The following is a 12,754-nucleotide window of genomic DNA, read 5'->3' as shown; positions in this document are numbered from 1 at the left end:
GGATAAAATACAATAATCATTTATCGTACATTATGTACGCGACACTTCCAACCGTTAGATTTTCAAAACCCAAAATCACAATTACACTCATATGCCCGTCCCTCTCCCTCATTCCGTCTCCACCACCAGTCGCCGACATCAGCACACCTCCTTCATCTCCGTTCGCCGACGCCATCAACACTCTTCGTCACCATCATCGTCGTCAACAACAAACTCATCGGAAAAACGCAAAACTCGTCACATGTTTGTTTAGTTGAATTGAAATTGAAGCCAGTTGATCGGTTAATATTTGAAATCGATTCAATTAATCATCAATTTGAGGCTTCAATCGATCAATTTTTGAGTTCTGGATGATGGGTTTTTGACATTGAACGTTTAAAGCTAAAAATGTTTTAGCTGAAGGTTTAAAGGTTTAAAGCGTATTAACAGAACGTATTAGCTTTAAACCTTTTAAACATTATGTTAATACGTTTTAAACCTTTACACGTTCTAAAGGAATTTCAATGATGAAAGAACGTATAAATGATTTTTAGTTACTTTTTCAACCAAGAACGTATAAATGATTTTTAGTTACTGTTTCAACCTAGAATGTATAAAGGATTTTTAGTTCTTATTTTTAGTTACGTTTTAAACCTTTAAAGGTTTTTTGAATGCTTTATTTGTGATTCTTCCTTATACATTTTAAACTTTTAAACGTTCTACTAATACATTCTAGGTTTATACGTTTTATTTGTGATTCTAGGTTGGAACTCTGCCTTAAATTGTGATTCTTCTTATACGTTTTGATAAAACGTTCTGTTTTATTTGCAGGTAACGAACATTTTTAGGGTTAGATAATTAACTCAAAGCGTACCTTTTTAATCAAATTAATTCAAAGAAATACTATTCGAAACATGATTAATTCAACTATAACGACCTGCAAATTCATTAGTTATGTCGATGATGGGACACACGATTTTAGGGGTGGGTTATTATACAATAATGAAGAACAGCGATTTGGGGAATTGAAAGACTAGATTTGGGGGAGTATACTTGTACGTTCTGGACGGAATTACCTTTTGATAACCGCCGTATAGTATCGTATTAATGTATCTAATAATTTAATCGTGTTGAATTATACGTTCTGGATTATCGCGTACCTAATGTATGATAAGGTATTAGTGTATATTAACCGTCCCCTATATATATATATATGACATTAAATTGTATATTCAATCAATATTATGTTATTTCATAACATATGATAATCTATGAGGTTGGAAAAGGTACCACCAAGGTACCACACGTAATCATAATTGCCATCTCATGGTTCAACCCCACACCCCTTTTTGCACTTCTCTTATTTGCTAGGGGGGAATTCTTTCTTTCACACCCAAGTATGTACATCATTATGGGTAGTTGACATGGGATTCTCTTTTTCCTTTTTCATAATTTATTGATAATAAATAAATGACTACAAAACGTTTTTAAATGTGAAAATAAATGAATATAACTTTGACAAGCTCAAAACGGATTGAGCGTGTAAAATATATTAGTGTAACATTAGTATAGTCGCAAGACAAATAACTATTTTGAAGTTTGACAAGGTCAAAATGGATCGGGCGAGAAAAAAATTATGTTTTGTAAGTGTATCATAGTATTAAAACGATACTACCTATAATGAACATATTAGAGTGCATAAATGATATAAGTAGTGTAACATTGGTATAGTCTATACTCGCATGCCAAGTAACTATGTTGAAGTGGATCTTCATTTATTTTAAGTGCTTTTGAGATGTTCAAACTTCTGAAGAAACATATGGAGTAGCTTCACTTTCATAACGACAATGAACATTATAGTGCCAAATTAAGTTAACGCTCGCATATGAGAACACTTAGAAGTTGTGCTAGACTGCTAGTCATATAATATCCAAGAGGGGGTCAAAAAATTGGCTTCCCCTACATAGTATTATCTTATTAAATCTGAATATATATAGTTAAAATAGCGATGAGATCTTTATGGTTAAAACTTAAACTCATCAAAGACATAGTACTGGAAATGACAAAAGTTTGATAAAAATAACAATTGAGTTAACTTTAACTAAATCTCCAGTATAACTGTTAATAGATCTTTTGGCTCTACAACTCTAGACATGTGGTTGTAGGGTATTTAAAGTGCAAGAAAGAGGTTCCTTAATCATGGCTAAGTTTGCAATTAGTTAAGGTAACAAAAAATGAAAAGAAAGATAAAGACATCTCTTGTCTAATCTTATAAAAATATTGTTAATTCTCACACAATAAAGTGTCACTGATTCTTTAGTCTAGCAAGTATCACTATTTCTTTATTTAATTGACTTACTAATCTCACTTACTTTTGGAATCTACACGCCTTTAGACATCATAATTTGATATTAGTTATATATATAATGAGCAACTTGAGCAATTGTGATGCTATGACTATGCCAATCAATTGACCTAACTAATGATCATTACAAATTGGTAATCATTAACATCATCAAAGTTTTGAGACTTTAAAATTTTGCTTTGCTTCAGTTAGAATATTTAGTTAGATCTCAAATATTTTTTAAAAAGCAATTGGTCTTCTAGTCTAATGGCATTAGGATGATGTTAAGACTTGAGATTCTAAGGTTTCATGTTTGAAACATGTCTCAAAGGATTTTTCCCACAATGTTAGATTGCCACAATGCCACCTTGATTTGATGGTGTTTTTTGAGAGTTAGGCTTGGAGGCTTGGAGCATCAAAATCAGTATATACGATTCACATCCTGTCTCAGAAAGACTTATCCGAATATTAAGGGTGGTTCCAAACATTGATAAAAATATATATTTTTAGAAAAGTTGAAAGAAATTAAACAGATAATTCTAGTTAACTTAATGAAATTCAATGGGATCCAGAGAGACCATGTCATCCATAGGCTCCCAAGTACCCGGATGGATCGAAAGTTCGATTCTATCTAAACTACTCATTTTCAAATGATATCCACATTGTTCACAAAGATTCATTTTTGATTTAAAAAATTTCTTATAATTTAATCCATAACAATTTTCGCATTGAACACACAAATGCTTGTATTTTTGAGTTACATCCAGATCAGTAGAACTTTCCAGATCAGTAGAACTTTCTCGTATAATTTGATCACTCGTTCTGGCATCCGCGCTTTTACTACTATTTCCACTTTCACCACAAATGAAAACCAAGCCGCTGAGTATTGGAAACAGGCTATAGCACTTACTCCTGGTAATTATATTGAAGCTCATAATTGGTTGAAGATCACTAGACGTTTTGAATAGAAGATCAGACCTTTTCTTTATTTTAGTTATGATTTAGATTGTTATAGATATTTTTTTATTTGTTAGAATTCAATTTTTGTTGGCCCCATCAGTCAAATAAAATAGATCGTTCCTTTGGGAAGAATCCATCAAAGAATTTCTTTATATCCCTTCTAAGCGTTCTATTTCGTATGGTATTTTGTATGACTAAAGGATACATGGATAGCTTCGATCAATAACGAAGGAATGCAGATTTTAGATCAATGGTTAAAGTATGTAAATTTTAGAAAAGGCATATTGGTTTTATTAATCCCAATTATTGTCTTTTGGTTATTACTGATCCCAACTAATGAATTGGCTACTGACGGTCTCAACTTTTAACGTGTTTGTTTCTAATGGTCTGTGACTAACAGAATCCTAACGCCGTTTGTTTCAAGTCGTCGGAAAAACGTTTTTGGCTGGAAAAGTCAAATTTGTCACCGGAAAACACCACATGAACACCGTAACCACCACCAATTGACTCACCGCCAACTAACTACCACCACTTGAGCACTATCAATCGATTCCGACGATGGTTGTAGGTTTCCGACGACCTCAATAATTGGGGCTTTTACTAGAAAAAAGTTCCTAAAGGTCCGATACAAAGTTACCAAGATGTTTGGGACATAAATGTTGAGTTTTTGGGGAAAAAATTTGAGTTTTCCGGCAAAAACGTTTTTTTCGGCGATCTGAAACTAACGACGTTATGATTCTGTTAGTCGCGGATTGTTACGAACAAATACGTTAAAAGTTGGAACCGTCAGCAGCCAATTTATTAGTTAGGATCGTTAGTGTCCAAACGCCGATAGTTGGAATTAATAAAAACCAATATAGCTTTAAAAAATAATAAATTTTGAGGGAGAACCAACTGTCCTCTCAACTTATAAGAATTTACGACATCATATATTTTGAAAGGAAATTTCACTTCAAAACATTTTATAAAAAGTTATCTTCGTCATCTATTATGCAAAGATATATATGATATCAACATGTAAGGTGCAGTTTGTTTTTTAAGATGTAAGATGTCTACAGTCTGCAGATTACATCTGCAGATCTTTATAAAAGAATAGGTTGATCAAAGGTCTGGAGTTTGTAATAAGAAGGTTGTTTGTTTTTTAACTTCTGCAAACTGTTAAAATAAATTGAAATTTAAATAAATTGATTTTTAAACTTAAAAGTGTTTTTCAATATTGAAACTTAAATAATCGTTATACAACACTTAAATAATATTCATTAAACCATAATAACATTTTTTTAAATCATTTTACTCCATACTTTGCATTAACTACTCAGCAATTTCATCTCGTAACCGAGTCATATATTTACCATGTGCTTCAACCTCGTCTTCACAACAATGTGTACATGACTATTTCGTAGCGACACATTAGGTTGATTGTATTGCATAAATAATCATCTTTCAAACTCTCTTTCCTTATAAAATAGCGTAGCGCGAAACATGTAATGGTAATGTTCCTTATATAACCAAAGGAAATGGTAATTTTCCTTAAGAACTCTTCCTAATTTATTTTATAAGTCTTTGTGCAAACTCAATCTTTTTTCAACCCACATTGCTTATCCCTTCAATGCAATTTAGTATATATTTGACCATTATTGTTTCTTTTTCATTTCTATTAATCAACAAACAACAATAGAAAAGGCACAAATCAATTAAGCATATTCAAACAAGTTACAAGTTATTCTTTAGATTAAAAACAAGAAGCAAAGCATTCTTAATTATTCACGCAAACTTTCAAATATGAGTGGTCAAACCTAGGTCTTTTTCAATATGAGTTATCAAATACTATATACACGAAAACCTAATGGCTAATTTCGATCTCATCACGAGAAAATTTTAGCAAATAAAAAGTTCGAAGACTGTTAATTTCACTTACAGCCAACATCGAAGCTCGAAAGAGACAGCGGGCGGTGGCGGTGGTGGTGGTGGCAGTGACGGAGAGCAGCGGCCGCGAGAAGCAGGGTACAACAGGTTCATGCCTCAGTGTTGGATTTCGATTGGTGGACTAGGGCTTCTGGAGGGGCAACACCGGATGAAGGGCATCTTCGGTGGAAGGGCGGCAGCCGATGGAGGAGCAAGGGGTGGTGGCTAGGGTTGAGAGTCTGTGAAGGAAAACGATGGTTTATGACGCTAGAAAAATGTTATAAGAGGTAAAAGGAGGTTGGACCATATCTGCATCAAGAAGAACCCGGGCAAACGTTTTTTAATGAAACGTCTACGAGAAAACAACACTCTACAAAAACTAATGTTTGCGCGTGGTTGCTCGGCGCAGACAGAAGAGCTCCCGCAAAACTTTTTTCGAAAAACAAACACAACCTAAGATTAATATTTATTAATATGACCATTATTATCATTTATTTAATTATAAATGATTATTGACTTAAATATTAAAAAATAGGCAAAAATGAATTTTAATAATCCCATATTTTTTCAGTTGGTCGATAATAATAAAATTATTGTCACCAGTCCCACCTTTCACCATATTTTTTTTTCTCATTTGACATCCGTTATAAAATCTTAACTCCGTTACTATCATAAATAGGGTTCTCCTTAGATGTATATATACAGATCATTAGAGAGCGAAAAACACTTTAACCTAGCCACCAACATCAAGAAATCAGCTCTCTCCCTCTCTCTAAAATTCGTGTAACTCTGTCACCTTAGCCATCCTAGCGGTATACCCTGAACGAAAACTCGGTCGGCCTCATCAAGATCATGGCATCTTCTTTGCCTGCGTTCTCATGATTAACAGGTAGACATGAATCAGTATTCTTGTTTTCATTATCATGGGACAGAATTGATAACTTTAAATAAACATAACAAATTGGAGAATTTTAGTGTCATTCAGCATATATGTAATAGCAGAAACCATAATGACAAAACCTTTTTACTATAAAAGATTGATTGTCATAATTCTTTTAAGAAGCAATATATGGTGTATAAAGTTTATCTCATTACATATAATTCGAAACTTTTTTATCAAGTTGCATAAATCTAGCAAGCAAGCTAGTCGTCTTCAGGTTTAACAAGTTTGTTCTTTGCCTTCATATATATATAAACCCACGTAGAACGTATATTAATATATTAGACACACATTAGCATAAAGCTTAATAAGAAACATGAGTATTATTTAACCCCTGTTTCTTATTAAAGTATAAAATAAGCATTTAGAAAACAGTTTGTAACATAAATCACACCACATAATCATCAATGGGACTAATATGAATATCTTGCACCTATAATCAATGGGGCAATTGGTCATCATTATCATGCATTTGGAACTCAATATCAGCTCATCGTACTTAAACCAATTACCCATGTCAAAGCCGTCTCGCTGACTAAATATACCCATATATCTATGATCTGGACCTTAAACTATTAAACTACGTACCTAAATATGCTAGCTCTCTATAACTCAGACCCTATCATATTACATGATATGCTTTGAAATATGTGCTCCGGGCCTTAAATCAATTGACTACCCAAACATGCATGATCTCTATATTTGATCTTGAATTATCGGACCTTGGTTTGACGATCCAGACGCTCGAACCCAACCTTCCTATGAAGAAATCCTTAAGGGAAAACCCGCTAATCACCGGAGACTAGACTCTAACAGCCAAAAGTATGAATATGTATTAGTACTAGTTTGAGGCCCGTGTATTACACGGGTAATTGATAAAAATTTTAAACTCTATCCATTAAATGAAATTCAGTCAACAAATGACCATATATTGTTAATACAATTACAATTTATGTTAAAATTGTAAAAATTACATAACTAAGGTTACACAAATATGTTACAAATAAGTAAAAAACTTTCTTGTACACTAATTTGTTGTTGTATTGGTCGGTATACATTATTTATCAAAAATCAAAATCTTTAGTCCATGTGTTCTTGTAACTCTTGATAAGGTAATACGGAAGTTTGCTTGTAACTCTTGATGTAGCCACATATAGTTGTCCGTATGACAAATAAGGTTCGTTCAAGTACATACCAACCCTAAATAATAATAAATATATCCATGAAACTAATAAAAAAATTATATATACACATAAAATATCATACATTTTAAACAATTAATATAATGTCATCTGAGATCATCTTTTCATGTTTATCCAAAAAATATGATTATCCCAAAAATCAAATTACCTGAACTTTGTTGAAATAATCATTTTTAGAATCTTTAGATTCTGAAATTGATTGATTATGATAAATTTGTTGTCATTAATATTCTATATATGACAGATTTTTAATTTATTTTATATTTTATAATTAAAAGTTGTACAATCAATCAACATATAAAATCGAAAATTAAAATATAACAAAATGATTTGTTTCGTTTAATATGAATATAATTAATAGAAAAATGACAAAGACATACTAACCTTAACGTCATTGTTGAAATAAAAGTGATTATTCTGATTTATGCGAATATTAAAGCTTAAAGTTGCATAAAGTGAAGGCAGTGATTCTTATTTATAATAGTTCAAATTATTGAATAAGAAATGTTTAAAGTTTGAGTACTAATCCCGTGCTATTAGTTCATAATATGGAAAGTTGTTGAAATACTTAATTAATTAATATATATAAATTTTAACAACTTATAGAGAAAAAAAAAGGAAGAAGAAGCAAAGATTTTGGATTTTATGTAAGCATGCTAAATAACTTTTAACATAATTAACCATTTTTTTACAATTGGTATGAAAATAAAATATCATTGAAATGTAATGAGTAACATGATTAAGTTACAAAGATTAAGAAAAATAAAAATAAAAAATATTTCTATTAAGTTGCATTATAATTAAGGTGTGAATCTTAATAAATTTTTATAACAGATTTTAATAATGAATGTTATAACTGTAATTTTTTAAAAATTTTATGTATAATTTTATTATCTTGACTATAAACCATAATAAACACTTTAATTATATATTAATCAACTGAAAACACTAACATAACCTTAATTCGTTGTATTTGTATAAAAATAAAATTGATAAGTTAATGTAATATTACAATTATGTAAAAACCTAACGAAAACAATATTCTATGAATCTAGGTTTCAATATCCTAAATAATTTTTGGAAAGCGAAATAGTGGGATGGAATTGAAATATATTTTTTGATTTAAAATTTTGAATTTGAATGCTTTTAATTAAGTAATTTGTCTTATGAGGCATGTTATATTAAGTTAAGTATATTTAAATGTATTAAAAAGGTATAAATCAAATCATAAAATATATGTTTTTGTAACATTCGTACTTCAGGGTGTGACAGTTTTGAAGCATTTTGGTCTGAGCTATAGAAGAAAATATTGAAAACTAAATATTAATCTTCTTGTAACTAAAACCCTTTATATTACATAAAAAGTCAAATAAATAAATTACATCTGGTTTATATAGTAAATCGTTATATATATAGATTGTAATTATAATATTCAACTTTAGTGCATTAATTAAAGCTGAACACCAAGATTTATGTAATAAGTGTTCTCCATTTTTGCAATATTTATATAAAATGTTTAGAGAAAAATTAAGAAAATACACATTTTCATAAGTTTAAATGCATATGAGAAAATTTTAAATCTAAATCTGAAACTAACCTTATATAAAATATTATGCATTGTTGCTCGAATCCTAGTTTAAAAACAATTTGTAGTTTATTACCATACAAATCCAAATTTTTCGACAATGATGCGTTTTTATTTTCTTTAATTTGCAATTATCCGTGATTTGAAAATTTATTCTTGCAGACCTGCAACTTCAATGTTAAAATTTCCTTATTTTTTTATTTTATCATTAATGTTAATTAATGAATTAATTAGGATTTACCTATAATAAAAATAAACTTGAATTCATGTATTAAATGTCTTAAAGATAAGAGACCATTATTAAAATAGGTTGAGAAAAAAGATTAAAAAGACAAGTGACAAATTTAAGTAGTCTTTTATTAGAATTGAAAGAATATTCTTCAATTACATAAAATAATTGAACCAAGCTAGCAACAATGATTGATATGTATTTCCATTTACGTGCTTTAATTGAATAAAGATATCTAAAGAATTAAATAATTTTATGTATAGTTTGCATTTTTAGCCCCGTTGTAGTAGAACACTATTATGGTAGTCGACCAATGGCCTGCCTTTTATGTACACAAGTCAACCCTACAAATTATTTTTGAACGCATTCTGTCTCACCCTCATTTCATTCGAGACAAAAACATATATCATCATTTTCATGGCCCCAATCTCCACTAAAAGGAAAAGGTGAAGACAAATTCGTCGCTAATGTTGCTTACCGGCGACACATTCCGCTGGGAAAACTATTTTTGAAACCTGAAATGATGATGATTCATTTGAATTGAAATGAATGTATAGTACCAGGTACCAACAACAAATCTTCATCTTCAAGTTTTGAAGGACGTTTATGAGTTATGATTATGTTGGTTTTTGTTGAATTTGTTGGGTTGATACTAACCAGTACACATAAATACAATATGTCATACTTTGATGATGCGATATGAGTAAATATCAATATCATCCCAAGTTTATTTTATATGTTTATTGTCAAGAATATTTAGTTATAAAATGAACAAAATTAAATTAGCTTCTCTCGCAGAGTATTTCGTGGTGTTTCGCGAAATTATCAAGCTGGAGGGGCTCCATGCCCATTTCGCACTACCACAACAGATGTACTTAGAACTTAAAAAGAAAATTACTGAAAATGGTGTGGGTGGATGGGTGTAAACGAACGACGAGAGAGAGGAGAGCAACAGGAGTTTATTAACCAAATTGAAGATTGAAATCACTTATTTAAACTAATCCAACAATCCTTGGTGTTAATCTTTAAAAAATCTTCGATGTATATATCTAATCCTCTTGTTTATATCAAGTTCTAAGCTTTGGTGTTGTGGTGGGTCTTCTAATTCCACCGGTAAGTCAAGTTATTATTACTTTTCTTAAATTTTTAAAGTTTTTGTATTTTTTTGGTCATGTTTTCATATGTCTGATTGGTCCATGCAAGAGTCTCCTATTTCTTCAATAAATTTATCATCATCGATTGTCGTATTGACAGTGAAAATTCACTTTGGTGGCATAGTGTATCCTATGCATTGACGGTGAATGAAAACAATTAAGCCCTTAACAATTTATATGTCGATTAGGAGCTATTTATTTATGGTTATATGTACTTAGGTTTGGAATGTGTAAACCCAATTAGAGTTATAAACCGAAAAACTATGATATGAAAGCACAAACACACGAACACCTAACAAAGGGTGGTAGTGATATAACGGTGATACGTAGTTATGTTTTTCTTACAAGATTATCGAAGCCTCTACAATACACCTCCTAAGAAGACTCATGGAAAAGTATAGAGAGAAGAAGCGTGATCTACATATGGTGTTCATTGACCTAGAAAATGCGTACGACAATGTCCCACGTCAACTGCTTTGGGATAGCCTTGAGGGCAAAGGGGTCCCATGGAAATATATAGAGATGATTATGGATATGTATGCCAACACTACAACAAGTGTGTGTGCGCCCTTGGGGGATACTGACTTATTCCCGGTGGAGGTAGGCCTTCATCAGGGCTCAACACTCAGCCCGTTCCTTTTCGCAATAATCTTGGACAAGTTGTCAAAGTCAATTCAGGAGACAGTCCCTTGGTGCATGATGTTCGCAGACGATATTGTCTTAGTGGCTGAGAGAAAACAAGATCTGAACATGAGGTTAGAGGAGTGGCGAGCAGCTTTAGAAAATAAAGGTTTAAGGATTAGTCCTTCAAAAACCGAGTATCTCCATTGTAAATTTGGTGGGAGAAACGATGATGAGGAGATCCAGATCACCATCGAAGACCAAGTGATTCCGCGGGTAACGAAGTTCAAATATCTAGGATCGTTTGTCCAGAGTGAAGGGGAAATAGATAGTGACGTGGCCCACCGTGTCCAAGTTAGATGGAGTAAATGGAAGGCAGCTACAGGAGTTTTGTGTGACAAGAGATTCCCAAACAGGCTAAAGGGTAAATTTTATAGGGTCGCGGTTAGACCGGCAATGTTATATGGAACAGACTGTTGGGCATCAAGAAGTCACATGCGCGCAAGTTAGAGGTAGCAGAAATGAGAATGCTAAGGTGGATGTGTGGGCACACATGATTGGATCGAATAAGAAATGATGTTTTTCGAGAGAGATTAGCGGTTGCTAACATTTCAGATGAGATAAGAGAAGGGAGATTGTGATGGTTTGGACATGTGAAGAGAAGAGAGACGACGGCTCCTGTCCAATCTGTAGAAACTATTAGTATAGAGGGGAGGAGGGATAGAGGACGTCCCAAATTAACTTGGGACGAGAAGATTAAGCATGATTTGCACCTCTCCGAGGACATGGTTGAGGATAGGAATTCTTAGAGACGTAGGATTAAGGCTAAGGACTTTTAGGAGAAATGTAGAGTTTTGATTATAATTCTATCATAGGAGGAGTTTCCTTACCTTATTTCGAGTGGAAAAATGATATATTACTATAATACCCTATCCTCAAACTAGTATTTATAACACATATTTGATATTCATTGCTAATATCACTATTCTTATTGATCTATTTCTATATTTAGTACAACTATTATTACTATAACACATATTTAGTATTTATTACTGATACAACTATTATTACTGTAACACATATTTAGTATTGATCTATTCATTATAATATCACTATTATTGATCTATTCATTACTAATATCACTTTACTATAACATATATTTTAGTATTCATTTCCAATATCACTATTATTATCGATCCCATGCATATGGTTTTTGAGCCGGGGGTCTCTCTGGAAGCAACCTCTCTATCCTTTGGGATGGAGGTACGGTTTGCTTACATCCCACCTTCCCCAGACCCTGCTAACAGCTTTGCCATTGATGAGATTTATACTGGATATGGTTGTTGTTTGTTATTATCGAAGCCCCTAACATTCTATAAGTAAAGATTAAAGGCAATTTAAGTTTGCCATTAAAAAGAAAAAAAGAAAAAAATACTCACACCTAACTCTTCTTGTCAACATTTATAGCTATCTTCCTAGTTCTTAAGAAACTTTAATCAATGCTTAATATATTTTCTTCTCGCATATGAAAATTAAAAGAGACAACCTGTATGTGCTTCCTTTCCGAGAAATGGATATGACATGTGGGACAGCGCCAAATATCGCTTCTTTTATTAACAACATTTGGAACTACTTTCGATGTTCGATTAAATCTTTCTGAGATGGGATATCAACGGTCAACACTTATTTTGACGCTTCAGACATGACTCACTTAAGTACACCATCAATAAGAAAACTCACCACTATGAAAATCCCCCATTGAGTTAGGTTTCAAACTCAAGACCTTAAATATACAAAGTTTTAAGTTAACCATCACTCATATGTCATGGGACCAA

Source organism: Bidens hawaiensis, unplaced genomic scaffold (assembly GCF_021521415.1).
Source record: "Bidens hawaiensis isolate Kalapana, Puna unplaced genomic scaffold, B.hawaiensis_p1.1 tig00006390_1, whole genome shotgun sequence".
NCBI lineage: Eukaryota > Viridiplantae > Streptophyta > Magnoliopsida > Asterales > Asteraceae > Bidens > Bidens hawaiensis.
This window is presented reverse-complemented; position numbering follows the sequence as displayed.